The following is a 16,200-nucleotide window of genomic DNA, read 5'->3' on the forward strand; positions in this document are numbered from 1 at the left end:
TCTAATATATATAATAGTAATCACTATAAATTTAACTATATATTGGAGAAATTAAATCAGAAAATGGTAATTTGGCCAGGTAATCGGCATGTTACCAAATCATGATTTAAGTTATATTTAGGAAAATATTTTCAAGAATGATGAGTCCCATAATTGTTAGCATTAGAGCAGGCATCAAGGCATAGCTAGTTTCAAGTCATAAAGGGGGTATACTAAATTATAAGCTCTATCAGAATTCTGTAGCATTATTTTATTTATATCAGCTTAATCTTAAGCTATTGATCAATACACATTGGTAAATAGATCTGTCAAAAGAGAAATGACTACGATTGCGTTAGTGTGGACGTCCACTAATTAATTAGAAGTGGGGCGCCGATCTAAAACCTAGGTTAAACTCTCTAGTAATATCTCTGGACATACTCATAAGACATTGAATGTTGATAAGTAGAGTGGCCAAAAGAGAAAGGGCTACCATGTGTTACAAGTGAGCTACCATGGACATTAGATTTGGAAGCTAGTAATATGGAGTGTTACGATTTCAAGGATTAACGGTCTTAGTACTTTTGAAGCACTATGGTCGTGTGTATCATACAACTTTTGATATCCTGATCATGATCAGTAGTCTAAGGCCAAAGCTAATTCCAAATGCACATTGATGCAATCTTAGGAGCTCATTTTCTTTTGTTTCTCAAAAATAGAAGCGATGGTAGAAATATCATTTTATGTTTTCATGAAGATCAATTAGATAAAAGAATATATAAGTCTACCTGGGCATTAGCTTCAGAAACAGACCCAGTAATGGAGGAATCTGTGCATGCTTTCTTGTACTTCTCAATTGTTGATTTGACACTGAAATCATATAAGCGTAATGAAATCATGTGAATCCCAAGTTAGGAAACATCTCTCCGGTAACTTGAAATAATAAATAGCAACCCTAATAAGAATAGCAAGAGAGAAAAAGGGCTACAAAATGTTATACTAAAAGTTATTTTCAACAGGAAAAAAATAAAATGAAAAGAAAAACCAGCCAATTGTGCTCCTGCTGGAGAGAACTTTTGAAAGAGTAATGTTATATATAAACCACATTTTCGTCCCACTTTAATCTCATTATGTAAAATGTGTCATAGTTATCCCTATTAAATGATAAATACTAATCCAATAAAGGATGATCCAATGGTGATAAATGTGTTATAGCTTACATAGTGGGAAGATAATGTAGTATATAGAATTTTTCACTTTGAAAACATGTTTACCTATATTGCAATTGCTTATAAAACACCCGCCAAAAACATGTTTACCTATATAGTGTCAACAACATATATAGATGAAAAACAATTAGTACTTCATGAATAGTATAATTAAGGATTAAATTAACTTTGGACTCTAATGTGGCAGGAATCTGAGAAGATAGATCATCGGTTATGTTTCAAGTAGCTATAATATTATTGTAATTACTAAAACAAAATCAGCGGCCTGCATCTCTTGCTTGTCCTAGTTCTCTATTAATATCGACCCCGTGAATGTGAACAGGGAAATGCACACTTTTTTTTCTCTCTTTTTTTTTTCATAATTGTTTACAGGGCCTGTAAAAAGGAAACTGTATTCTAACAGTTAATATAAAAAAGAAATCTATATGGTAATAATAATCAGCAATATTAGTAGTAATTAAGAAAATTTTTTATGGATTTTATCCGCGCATATCTTTTTGATATATTCTTGATAAATAAATTATACACACAACACAACCAATAATAACATCATAAAAATAGTTAACAAAAATTCCAACAAAATAGTTACTCTTGAATGGAGAAGAATATAGTTAGATCAACCGGTATGTTTGACTGTGAGAAAATCTAGCACAAGGTGCAACTGAGATTTGGGATTCTTAGGGAAAAACCCTAACTTGAGTTGGTGTAACTGTGACCCGATTTGGGTGTGATTGATTGGAAAGAAGAGTCTCAACAAGTTGCAAGAGAACCCCTTTCGGTTTGAAACCCTAAGTTGCTCTTAAACCATAAAATCGAAGAACTTGATTATTTTTTGGAATTGTACCTCGATTTCTCCTTGTCAACTGACATGCCATTGAGGAAGTGTCGAGGAGATGGAGGGGACTGAGCTAATGAGAACGTGACAGCTTTTCTTGTAGCTATTCTTGGACTCATAGAAGACACGAGAGAGTGAGAAAGAGAGAGAGTAATAGGAGGGTAAAGAGAAGGAAACAAAAGTTAACCAACAATGGAGGACGTAGGGAGCTGATCTCACATACCTGCAAACATTCCCAAATTTGACTTGGTTCTACTTACAATCGTAATGTTTCTATGTCTATCTATTACACCAGATCTACGTATCTAGCTACCTAATCAAGATCTAAAACACGATCATAAAAAGAAAAAATAAAAAAATAAAAAATGAAGAAAACCCCTAAAGCTCAAAGATGGAAAGCATCAAAACAGAAGAATGAAAGAAAACTTAATCTTAGCTGCAGTACCATTTTAATTACTGCGTTCTGAGGGCTTAAATTCACCCAAAGATCAATTGCAGAATGAATATTTTCAACCCGAAAGCAGTAATAGTTTAAAATACTTAAAGAATGACCATTAAAAAGATGGCCTAAGAAGGTTATAAAGAAGTTGATCCGTAAGTTAAGATGAACATGAACAAAGAAATAAAGCTAAAATTCTTGAAAAAGCAAGCAACATAAATTTGACAACTTATTTTCTTTCACCAAACATTAAAAACTTCGCAGTCTCTTCACCCAACTAGATTCTTTTCGGGGAAAAAGGACAGTACCATTAAAAACAAAAGATAATACTTATTATTCTCCTGCTGTTCTTTTATTATTTTTTTATCTATTTATTTTTTTAAATTTTTTTATTTAATAATTAAGAAACTGACTATTAGTGAAATTGTATTTTTTTAATTTTTTCTTAATAATTAAGGATATTAAAAATACTTAAAAAAATAAGAAAAAAATAAAAATTTCAAATGCACTATAGATTAGTAAAATGATGGTAGGATTTAAACCAATCTTTATCCTATTATTTTGGATTTGTTTCAGTGTTCAAGAAGACTAGTTGTTAATTAAAGTGCAGGTCTAAAATACATTTTTGACATCTACAGATCACTACAGCTGGGCTTATGAAAATCTTCTAAAATACTTTTTTTGGTTTTTTTTGTTTTTTTTTTTCCAATCGACAGCTGAGCTTTTGGGCTTTGACGATTATATACCTCCCTATGCAACAGCAAGAGGTCGAGACATACTTGGAGGAGTGAGTTATGCAGCAGTAGCCGCTGGAATCAGAGAGGAAACTAGGCGCCAACTGGTACCAAAAATGCTTCATGATTCACTTTTTCATTGACAAAGTAGTTATGATGAGTTCAGGGTTGTGTGCTGTGGTTCAGTCTTAAAGGAACCCTCATTCATGCAGGGAGGCAGGATTAGCTTCAGTGGGCAGGCGAAAAACTACCAAGACACAGTCTCACAAGTGGTGAACTTACTTGGAGATGAAGACTCTGCTGCACAATACCTAAGCAAATGTATATACTCCATTGGATTGGGTAGCAATGACTACCTTAACAACTATTTCATGCCCCAATATTACTCTACTGGCAACCAATATACTCCTGATCAATATGCAGATGTTCTTATTGAACAATATACAGAACAACTAAAGGTCAGTACTACATTTCCTTACTCTTTGCTTTTGGCTTTTTCCCTAGGAAAGTGAGCTAAAATGGACTGAGCCGAGCCTTAAAACCGGCTCTAGGTGACTGGCCAGAATGGGCATTACCTGTTAAGACTTCAATGTTACATTATTGCCAGTTATAAACTTCTTTTCTTTTCGGCTTCTTTTGGGTTGGGGAAGTGGGCACAGTACTCTGGCCTTACTGAATGTGCACCCTTCAACAAAACTGGCATTAATGGTCAGTTACCCTAGTAATCTGCATATGGGAAACCAAGTAATATTTGGACAGGTTTCATGGCACAGATCTTGTATGACTATGGAGCAAGGAGAATGGCCTTGTTCGGACTAGGTCAAATAGGCTGCAGCCCAAATGAATTGGCTCAAAATAGTCAGGATGGGTCAACATGTGTACAGAAAATCAATTCTGCCAACCAGATATTCAACAACAGGTTGAAATCTCTTGTTAAGAATCTCAACAGAAATACACCAGATGCAAGATTCATCTATGTAGACTCTTTTGGGATTTTCCAAGATATTATAAGCCGTCCTTCTTCTTTCGGTAAAATCATTTCCATTCAATTCTAGTTGAAATTAATCTTTATACGACTGAGGGGAACCAGTGCCATTATTTATATTGAGGAATTCATGCATGCTTTGTACATCTTTCTATGGCAACTTCAGGTTTCAGTATAACAAATTGCCGGTTGCTGTGGTGTGGGAAGGAACAATGGGCAAATTACATGTCTACCTCTTCAAACTCCATGCCAAAATAGGGATGAGTATCTCTTTTGGGATGCTTTTCATCCAATTGAGGCAGGGAACGCCACTGTGGCCAGGAGAGCTTACAGTGCTGAGTCTGCATCGGACGCTACGCAATTGATATCAAACGATTGGCCCTGCTATGAAAAGATCATGGAGATATTAATGGTTGTGATTTGGGCGGCAATTAAGATGCATGGAAAGTTGCTGATAATTGTGTTTCATTACTATTGTAACTATGAACCTAAAGATCTATGATCCGAACTCCAGTGTCCATTTCGTGGTTTGTGCAAATCATATCTATAAATCTTGTTTATAAATTTTGAGCTTAAATACTGATACACATCTCAACTTTCCTCTTTTCCTTGCCATTCTCGAAAACAGAACTGTAAGAAATCAATGATTTGTTTTATAGCATTTTAAGCTTTTTAAAACATAAAATTAGCAAAACAAAAATTCGAGCATCTATAAAGAATAATTATTTATGAGGAAAATATATTCATTTTAATAAAAAAAAATGATCATTTTGGTAGGTAATAAAAGACAACAAAAAAACAATTTTTAAGTGCAAGAGAAAGCCAACTAAATTTGAACTAAAATGAGTACAGGCTCAACTATTTATGTTAGTATCCACACCGAATATTTCTTTTCTCTAATATGCCCTATAACATTAATTGTTAATTTCGTGTTAACTGAAATATTTATACGAGCAACAATAAATGTTGTAGGGTCCGCTTCATGTATCTATCTTTCTCATTTGAGCTTCTTAAGGTCAGATACTATTTGAATGGACCTTGACTTGGTTCCTTTTAAATATGTTTTCATCCTACTCAGTCTTATAGAACTTGATTTTAATTTTAGTTAGTGGTGAAGACTGTCATATACGGTTTTTGTTTTGGTCCGACACAAAAATGAAATTGAACCAACTGTTTTCTTTCATGTTTAATACCAACCGAACCAGCCAATTAAAGTGGAGAAAACTAGCATGCTCGGTTTCAGAGTAATTCCAATTGATTCGTCGATTTCCCGTCGGCAGCACGATGAGAGAGAGAGAGAGAGAGAAAGAGAGAATGGTGGCATATCACGATGAGAGAGAAAGATAGATGACAGACGCGTTGAGAGAGAAAGAGAGATGGGAGGTGCAATTGGAGAGCGAAAGAGAGAGAGAGAGAGATTGGCGCTGTATGATAGAAGAGAGAGATGCCGGATGACGACGCCGTGTGAGAGAGGAGAGAGAGTTTGAGAGAAATAGAGAATCTGGAGAATGAGGGTGAAGGGAGGGGGCAAGGAGTACTAAACCTTAAATCTACATGACGCTATTTGGTGTATTGACCAGATGGCTTCGTTTCATTTTAATTTTTTTTTAAAATAGTATGTGCAAAACGACGTCATGTAACTCACTAAAGTGAAATAACATTGTTTTACATAAGATATATATATATATATATATATAAATATCGGCCGGTTTGATAGTTTGAACCAAACCGAACCGGCCGACATCAATTTCCTACTATCGGCTAACCAATTATCTACCGGTTTTGGTCGGTTTTAGACTCCGGTTGCCAATTCATGTTGGTGATGACCGGTTCCATCGCTTTCTATACCACCCTAATTTTAATCATTTCTTACCATAGCTGAAACAGTTTTGATTTTAAATCGAGAAAATTGGATGCAAAATAGTTACATCCATGCAAAACTTGATTTTATTGGAATCTATAAAACTCAAGCGTATAATCTCTCTCTACTCTCCTCCTAATTTCCCTTCCCCTTCAAACTTTTCTTATTTTCTTCTGCTTTATCATTTTACACAGGATAATTTTTTTCTACTTTCTCCTCAGCCTGCTTTAATTACCATTTTTCCTCCTTAACTTCGAACATATAATTGTTTTTGTTAAAGTGAGAAAACTTATCTCTAGATTTTGATAAATTATTATCATAAATGCCTGTCATATATCTCTAAAATTGATAAATGTATTGAAAGTATTATATATATATAGAGAGAGAGAGATATTAAATCATAATTTCCTCAATCATAATTTCCACAATCATAATTTCATTTTTATTCTATTTTTCTAGTATCACAGAAAGTTGATAGGGCTTTTTTTTATAATCATTGTTATTGAAATTACCCAAATACTCATGTATAGTAATACAAAGACCTACCAATTCACTCAATAAATTGTTAGCTGATATTCATACAATTATACGATAAGAAAACATTAACATGACATAAGTCAACTGCATATCACCAAAAATGGTAACGAAGGAAAATCTTTTAAAGAACTCTTTAAAGGTAAACCCTACAGAGTAAATCAACCCAGAAAAGTTAATTTTATTATTTGAAAATATGCTACACGCAAGTTTCAATTAAAAAACTTTTATCAATAGACACTTCTATTTGAAGATCTCTAACGATCTTCAAATATTAACTTCTCTACTAAAACTCCAATGGGTGAACACAATCACTCTATCTCAACCTTGGATCACGACCACACTTTTTGAGAGAAACCACAAGAAAATTCTCAAAGAAATTTTTTCACTAAAATAAGCACTAGAAACTGATCTAAAAAATCTCCAAGACTGAATCTCTGCATATCCTAATTAATAGGGAAACTTAAATATCTTTCTAAAAGCAGTTTCCAAGTCCCAGTGAAATTATGCTCACAGATTTAATCTGTTGCAATGATTTCTGCTAACGTTTAGCTGACGTCTAGAACTTATCTTCACAGAATATGTTGATTTCAAATTCAAAGTCTTCTCTGGATAATATAAGGTTCTTGAGACTTGGAATTACATATTTTGATTGATCTAAAATACTTAATATTAAACTCCAAACTATTTTACATTCAACAACTAACAAAATTTAAACTTAAGATGATAGACCTAATGTTAGCCAAGCACTTTGAAATTTATATTCTCAGTCTCCCCCTTTGGCGGATTGATGAAAAAATCAAATACTTGTTGAATGTAATTTGAACCTATCAAAAACTTGGAAAAACACTAGAAGGAAAACAAAAAAAAAAACATAATTATGAATACACAAGTAGAAACATAAAAACAATAACTGACATTTAGGTTAGAAACATAAATCTAACCTACAAGAAATCAGAAAGTTAAGATTGTACTTGTTGCAAACCCAAGCAAAATGAAATTTTAGTTCTACCCCTAAATCTTAAAATTCTTTAACCAAAAAAAAAAAAAAAAATCAACTCTACCTCAATAGCATAGCTCCTCCATCTCCAAAAAGAATTCATTCAGCTCCCTCTCAGCTGCACACTTCCTACTCTCCATATTTGTCACAAATTTGTCATGGCTTACACTTTCTAGTCTGAAAATATTTATATATATATATATATATATATATAATGTACACTATTATACTCAACAAGCAAGAGATCCAAACTCATGCTAACTACTATGTGGGAAGCGAGAATAAAATTCTTGAGAAGACCCTCCCACAACTATGAAGAATCTTAACTCTATAATGCACTGTAATTTAAGTGATGTATGAATATGAATTCATGTAGAAAAATGAAAGAACAACCCAAAAATCTTAGTCAAGGCATAACAATAAACAATTGGTGGGCAACAAGGAGAAACCGAATGGTAAAATGCAAGAACACATAAAAAATTATTCTAAATACATGAGTTTCAAAAAAAATGCAGAACCACCCAACCAAAATGTTCAACTAATTCACAACCCCACTAAGTAAAAATCCAAACCTAAACTCCAAAATTGCAACTAGAGAATGAAAAACCTCAACTGGGTGAAACTCGAACCCTAAAAATAGAACATGGAAGATAGGGCACTTACCATGAAGGAGAAGCATATTAACAATGATCGTCGCTCTTCGTAGACACAAAAAACACTAGGCTTGAGAGAGCTGAGTAAACATTTTTGCCATGGTCTCTAGAGACGTTAGTCACTAAGAGAGTCTCACGTGACTTGGGGTCTTGCTCAAGTGGGGCATATTAAAATTGTATAAGGAGTCTCATTGGGAGTCCTATGCAAACAAAATGATGTGCATCAAATGAGGACTCAACTACAAAATTAACTAGTACTTAACTAATACAAATTTAATGCCCATAACCAAAAAAAATAAAATAAACAAATAAACACTGACCCAACACTGTTTTGCTATAAGCATTAAAACAATTTATGTTTTGAAAGCAATTTAATTTCCTTAAAATCAAGTCACTTGCCTAAGTATACCAAATGTCAAGGCAACATGTTTCAACACACAAGCAACCTTAAAATAGGTTCATACTCTCTTATTTGAAATAAAGAGCCAAAAAATAAGTGATGACTGTGATACCCCGTATTTACGTGTATTTTGACTAAGTAAATTATTATATTTATTAAGATTATGAGCTTTCTTGTTTTAAATTTTAGATAATTTATATGATATTATTTTGAGATTTTTAATTGTTAATTCAATATGTTTTCTTGTTATTAATTATTATTCATTATTTAAATTACTCTTTATTTTAAATTAGTTTATTGTTGGATCTAATTATTTTATTTTCATTTAATCACTACATTTAAATTATTTTATTTGACTTGCTGTTTTGAAATCTTTTTCGTTGGATTATTGGTGTGACCCAATATGTGAGGATTAGACCTCATTTCTTTCCCTCACTTTTTATTTTTCCTTTTTTTTCTTTTCCTCTTTTTCTTTTCTTTCTCTTTTCGTTTTCCTCTCATTTCCTTTTCTCCTCACTCTCTCTTCTCTCCCTCGTGCAGCCTCTCTCTCCCCCGTCCGTTGCGTCATCCTCCACCCAGTGCCGCCGTGCGCCGTCATGGTCGTCACCACCCCTCCTAACCTCTTCCCCTCTAGCCTGCGACCACCCCCCTCCGTTCCCAGCCCCTCTCGCGCGGCCATTCTCCTCCACGCACGGCTTCAAACCGCGACCACCATTAGTTCCAGCGCCCCCGTCGCACCACCATTGGCCGCATCTTTTCACCGCACGTCACCATCGACCTCCCAGCTACCTAACCCACCCATCCTTAACCCCGATCTGCCACCGGTGAAGCCTATCCATCCCTGTTTTGAGCTTTTTGCACTCCAACTGCCTCCCATGCCGCCACCCAAGGCCAACCACCACTACCATTAGCTTCACCAACATCCCTAAGCTCTTCCCTTGTAATCTCAAGTCTTCGTTTGTCCCCGTTCAAAATCTTGCATTTTGAGACCCACGACCATAGTGCATTTTGCACTGTTACGTTGTCATGCTGCCACGTCTAGCACCTCCATGATCCTTCAAAAATTATATTATAGCACTGTAAGTATTTTTCCAAGAAAATTTCAAGATTTAAATGTATTTTTACACTAACTCATTTTTATTGTAATCTGGTTGGTTGTGTCGGACTGAGTCCGAGGAGTAAGGGGGTCGGATGGATTGGTGGATGGAGTTGTTTGTGTTATTGGACTATGTTGTGATTTATTGGTTGTTGGATAATGTGTTGTATCATGTACATTGCATATTTGTACGCATGTTCATGTTTGTAACTAAAAACTGGGTTTTCGCATAATTTCATACATGTTCATGTCTTGAAAAACTGGAATTTTATGTGAGAAATGATTTTGAATATGTTTGAAATGATTGGAATGACTAGTTTGAGAGAAATGAAAAGAGACTGTAGGGATGGTGGTAAGTAGGGACGGTGGTATAGTCCCGCCTGTGATGTCCACCTACAGTACACGCGGTAGAGATGGTGGTATAGTCTCACCTGTGATTCCCGCCTACAGTGCATACGGTAGGGATAGTGGTAAGTAGGGATGCTGGTAGAGTCACGTCTGTAATTCCCGCCTACAATGCTCTGATAAGTACCTCTTGTGTGAAAAAGAAACTATAGGGATAGTGGTAAGCATGGATGGTGGTATAGTTCTGCCTGTGATTCCTGCCTACGATGCACACTGTAGAGATGGTGGTATAGTCCCGCCTGTGATTCCCGCCTATGGTGCATGCGGTAGGGATGGTGGTAAGCAAGGATGGTCGTGGAGTCCCGCCTGTGATTCATGCCTACAGTGTACAATAAATGTTTATGTTGTCGATTTATGATTTAATGGTTACAAGCACATTTTCTGAGAAAATGACAGATATTATTCATGGCGTGTTTTTGGTCAAATGGGGTTTTTGGCATGCGTTGGAAAATAATCATTTTCGGAGAACATGAGGTTTTTGAGATCACATTTTTGTTTCATTATGTATTTATGTATGTTGGCTGCATTAATACATTTCTATCTCTTGGGTTGCTTGGTTGGTTACTTGCTGAGAGTTATAATCTCACGGTATTCAATACCCTGCGATACTGTTTTATGGTATCGTAAATTTTGATATAGATGAGGACGACGAGCCTTAGGCTTTGGCTCTGCTGGAGGAGTGATCTGGGGTTGCTCTCGTGTATCGAGATTCGTTTTATCACTCGTTTATGTATTTATCCTTTGTAATATATTTTAAGATAACTGTATAACGTTTTTTTAAAGGTAATTTATTTTAGATATTTGTATTTACATTTTTAGTACTTAGTTGGTGAAATTTTAATTAACCGCTGCAACTTTTGTTGTGCACTTTTACATGTTGCATACACTTGAGCACTTATTATTGGGATGCATGACTCGTGTTATCATCATCCCGACATTACGATCCCGTATTTATATACGTGGAAGTCGGGGCGTCACAATGACACGCTACAAATTTTTCATGACCAATGTCCATGTGTGTGTATGAGAGACAACTTATCACAATGATCAATTTTTCTTTTGGATAGACTTATATATATTTTTTTCCTTTTTGACACATAGATACTCCCAAAATTAGACATATTTTACCTCAAAATGCAAACTTTATGCTAGGACCTAAATACTTGACAAGAATATCTCCTCTGAACATAAGTTTGCTCACACCTTTGAATGTCTACTTTATTGCTCATCTTTTTCCAAAATGAATAGAGCAGTGCTTTTTTTTTTCTATAAGGACTTAGAAATAGGATCTGTGTAGAGTGTTTGTCATTTTCCACAATGAATAAACACCAACTTTTTCTATATGGATCAAAGTCCGACAAAACGAGATGGCTTGACTTTTAGTATTGGGTTTATTGGGTTCAGCTAGTCTTAGGCTACGTTTGGGTAGTGAGAATATCTGAGAAGTGTTGAGAATGTTTGTGAATAGTAGTAAAAAAGTAATAATAGAATAATGAATAGTAGGTAAAAAGTAATGAATAGTAAAAAAGTAGGTGAAAAGTAATAATAAAGTAAAGAATAGTAGTGAGAGTACTTGAGATACTCTTGGTACCCAAACGTAGCATAATAGTCAATTTGAGGTTTAGACTCTCCCTTGGGACAACATCCATGAATATTTATTGAACACTAAATGACTAATATGGTGGAAACGAATCCCTCGCGGTGCACTGGAATGTAACTTTAGGCAAATAGGAACCATAAGGTCTACACTCATATTATTGTTAACAAAAAATTTAGATAGAATGTATCAATTTCAAGAATGGACAAGTGTGAGGGACCGAGTACACTTGACTTGGCAAGGCAAAAATTATCTCTTCATTTTTCATCTTTTTGGTTACAAATTATTTTTCTATTTTTTTTTATTATCATTTTTTTTAATAAAAAAAAAACAAAATGATAAAAGACAACTCAGCCAAACCAAAACAAAAAGAAATGAAGAAAAATAGAAATATGTGATATGCATGTCCTAAACTAATGATATACAAGGAATGCAAGAACATGCAAATGTTCCTATCAGTTATTATCACACGATATCTTCTTTAACCACCTATTTTGTTTTAAGTTTTAAGGTGAACTTTGCATCATCAAAGCTTTTTGTGGTGTTATCCTTGTTACCAAGCCAAAATTCAGACAATTTACATACCTTTGCACTTATGGTGTTTATTTGTTAGTTTAACGGTTGGAGATGGTTTCCAAGGGTCATTGCCTTCTTCGTTGATTTTTTTTCATCTCCATTTTTCTACATTTTTTTTAGATTAAAGCAATATAGTCTTTTATGACCAAAAATACTACAATGATGACAAATAGATACAAACTTACCTCCAACCTTACCTCAATTCAGCTTCTTTGAAGTTGCTCTTACATTGGAATTTTTAGAATGATTTGACTTTGAAATTGCTTCACTTAGAACATATACAACTTGACTTCCTTTGACAAAGATAATACTCTTAGAGGTGATGGCAGAGGATGATGATATTTTAAGATCTTTCTCTTAAGAAGTTGTATAACCCAACCTTATACATTCATTGCCGGGCTTGTGAATGCTTAACACCTTTTCTAGTTTCTGAGTTACTGATTTTTGTTTGTTCTGTTGACAAAATTTCAACTTATTGTCTAGGGCATCCTTTTCAGTCTTAAGCCTTGAGATCTCAACTACAAAAATTTTGAATACTTTGGAGAGATTATTCTTCTCATGTTTCATTGTTGTGAGTTTGTTGTATAGCTTCTTATTGAGTTATTAGCGTCTACACTAGCTACCTTCGAGTCATCATTGTTAGTTCCACAATAGTAGTGAATGTCATAAACGAACTTTCATCATTAGACGATAAAACAAAATTTTTAGATTTTGACCTGTTACTAAGTGTAACATTAAAAAATTTTCCCTTATTTTTCTTAAGATTTGGACACTCCACTCTTATGTGACTACAGCTGGAGCACTCATGACACTTTATTTTGTCATTTTTTGTTAAACATTTCTTAACTTACTTTTATTTTCCATTAGCTTTTTTAGAAAACAAAATTTTTCTAAACTTCCAAGCAATGAAGTCTAGGTCTTCATTATTCAGATTTTCTTCATCAGAAGAGTCGTCTTGATCTTCTTTCACAATCTTCAGCGACATGGACTTCCCCTTCTTTTTTTGAGGAAGTGAGGACTCGTAAGTTTGTAAGGAGTCGACTAATTATTTAACTTTGATTGCATTTAAGTCATTGCTTTCCTCAAGTGCTGTGACTTTGGGGTGGGATCTTTCGAGTAAGGACCTTAAGGTCTTTCTCACAACTCTTGAATCTCCTATCTTCTCGCCAAGATTAAACCAAGAATTCACAATATCATTAAATTTAGCATAAAAGTCATTAAAGGTCTAATTTTCCAGAATTTAATCTCTTCAAATTTCAAGGTTAGCATTTGTAATTTTGAATTTTTAACAATTATTGTGCCTTCATATGTAACCTCCAAACATCCCAAACTTCTTTAGCAATCTCACATATGGAGATTTTTTAAAATTTTTCAAGAGAAACAACCATAAAAATAACATTAAGTCATTTACTATTTCAGTTAGAGTTGTTGATCCCATCTCTAGACCAAGTGTCCTGACTTGTCTTGAGCTTAGTCCATCATTTTGCAACTGCATACCACACACATTCATATAGAGGCATGAGAAAAGCCCTCATTCGAACTTTTCAATAGGTTTAGTTGTCCCCATCAAAACGTGAAAGGACTGATAATGATGATGACATGATCTACAAGGATACAGATCACACTCGAATAAGTAAACCTCTCTGATTCCAATTGAAATTATCCAAATACCCTTGTATAATAACACAACGATCTACCAATTAACTCAAACAATTGGTTAGTCGATATTCATGCAATTATACAATAAGAAAACATTAATATAAAACAAATCAATTGCATAACACCAAAACTGCTAACGAAAGATTACATAACTTTTTAAAGGTAAAATTATACGGGACAGCCAAACCATGAAAAGTCGATTTTATTATTTGAAAATTTGCTACAAGCAAGTTTCAATTGCAAAACTTTGTCAATTGACACTCTTACTTGACTAAAAAAATGACTTGTTTGTCTCTACAGCAATACAGCTAGAACCTCTGGCGATCTTCAATTATTAACTTCTCTATTTGAACTCCAATGGGTGAACATGATCACTCTATTTCAACCTTGGATCACAATCACATTTTTGAGAGAAACCACATGAAAATTTTTAAGGAAATTTTCTCACCAAAATAAGGACTGGGAAATGCTCTAAAACATCTCCAGGACTGAATCTCCGTACATCCTAATTAATAGGACAGCCTAAATATCTTTCTGAAAGCAGTTTCCAAGTCCCAGTGAAATTCTACTAACCAATTTAATCTATAGCGACAGTTTCTAGTAATGATTAGCTAATGCCAGGAACTTATCTTCTCAGCATGTGTTGATTTCAAAGTCAAAGTCTTCTTTGGATAAGATAAGTCCCTTGAGACTCAAAATTACATGTTCTGGCTTATCTAAAACGTTTAATTACAAACTCCAAACAAACTCGAACTATTTTACATTCATCAACTCAAAAGATTTAAACTTAAGATGATGTATGTCATCTTGCTGACCTAATGCAAACCAAACTCTTTTAAATTTACATTCTCAGTTATTAAGGAAAAAACAAACAAAAAATGAATCGGAAGAGAAGATGTCACGTAATTGAGCAAGAAAAAACAAGTGTTACGTTCTATTTTTTTCGATTTATTATGACTTGATTGTACCACATGGCACTACTACTAGGTTCAGTGGTCCATTTGAGTTTTAAACTCAAATGGCCGATTAGCATTTTCCATTTTTATATTCAATGTCAAAACTTAATCTAATTCGTTATGTTTGAAAGTATATAAGTTGAAGAGAATGGATAAACAGAAATTTCACTACTTTACTTTCATTTAGATTCTAAGTGGACTCTAGTGAGACCAACGGCTACAGTTCTAGGTCACTAATCTGACTAAATTCCAAGCAAATTCAATGGACTCCTATCTAGAAAATTTTGAGATTTTAACTTCGTTTAAAGCACATAAAACTTGTGGTACTCAAGTGAATGTTTCAAAATTTTGTTTTGAAAGGTTTCTTAGTCAGGGCTCAACCGTGTTCTGAGACCTAACTACATAGACGTATTTATATTACGAGTAATTCTACATACATCACTCTCATCTTTGGATCAATTACATAAATTCGACATTTTCATCTATTACATAAAATGTGACACTTCTAATAAGTTATCATGACTGTATCAATCTTTATTTAAAAAAAAAAAAAAAATTTAAGGACTGATGGATAATATCATCTCATTGTATTGAGATACAAATGAGATGAGAGTATGGTACGTAAAATTTTTCTTATTCAATAATTATTGCGTCTCTTTAAACATAGACTACTATCCATGTACTTATTACTTTCCTTTGTTCGGGATATTGACAATGAAATTATCGGTGTAATGTAGTTCTATTGACTTTTGGTAGCAGTCAACTTTGGTCGTGGCTGAAATTTTAAAAGAGGTTGAAGTCTTGAAACTATTATGAGTAGATTTAGGCTATGTTTGGATGTTGAGTTGATTTTAGGTGATCTAAGTTAATTTGTGAATAGTAGTATTTCTTAGGTTCCATTGAGATGTGTTGAAATGTAAATAGATTAAGATATGTGTTTAAATGTATGAAGTAGATTTAGATGAGTTTAACATGTTTATGGAAATTTGAAAAAGTAGTGAGTCACATCAATGATTAATTTAGGATGGGTTGAGCTAACTCCAACAACCAAACACAGACTAAAGATAGTGGATGTGCACCCCAAATGTCTTTAGTGCAATTTGTATACTTAGAATATCTCATAACCACACAAATAGCTTTTTCATAAGGAGTGGCCCGGTGGGGTTGTTTTCATAGGATATGGGAGCGTTTTTCATAGAGTGTGAGGTGTGAGTGGTGAATAATGACTGACGAGAATAATTTTTTATCTTTAAATACTAGTT

The 16,200-nt window shown here is 34.0% G+C and overlaps 1 protein-coding gene and 1 pseudogene across 1 annotated transcript in view; one reads left to right on the plus strand and one right to left on the minus strand.

Moving 5' to 3' along the window:
• Positions 1 to 16,200, minus strand: part of LOC121267658 (agamous-like MADS-box protein MADS1) — a 74,648-nt gene that overhangs the window by 16,192 nt on the left and 42,256 nt on the right. The gene's annotated exons all lie outside the window — the stretch shown is intronic.
• LOC121267659 lies at positions 3,408 to 4,778 on the plus strand (annotated as a pseudogene).

This window comes from Juglans microcarpa x Juglans regia, chromosome 5S (genome assembly GCF_004785595.1).
Source record: "Juglans microcarpa x Juglans regia isolate MS1-56 chromosome 5S, Jm3101_v1.0, whole genome shotgun sequence".
In the NCBI taxonomy this organism is placed as follows: domain Eukaryota; kingdom Viridiplantae; phylum Streptophyta; class Magnoliopsida; order Fagales; family Juglandaceae; genus Juglans; species Juglans microcarpa x Juglans regia.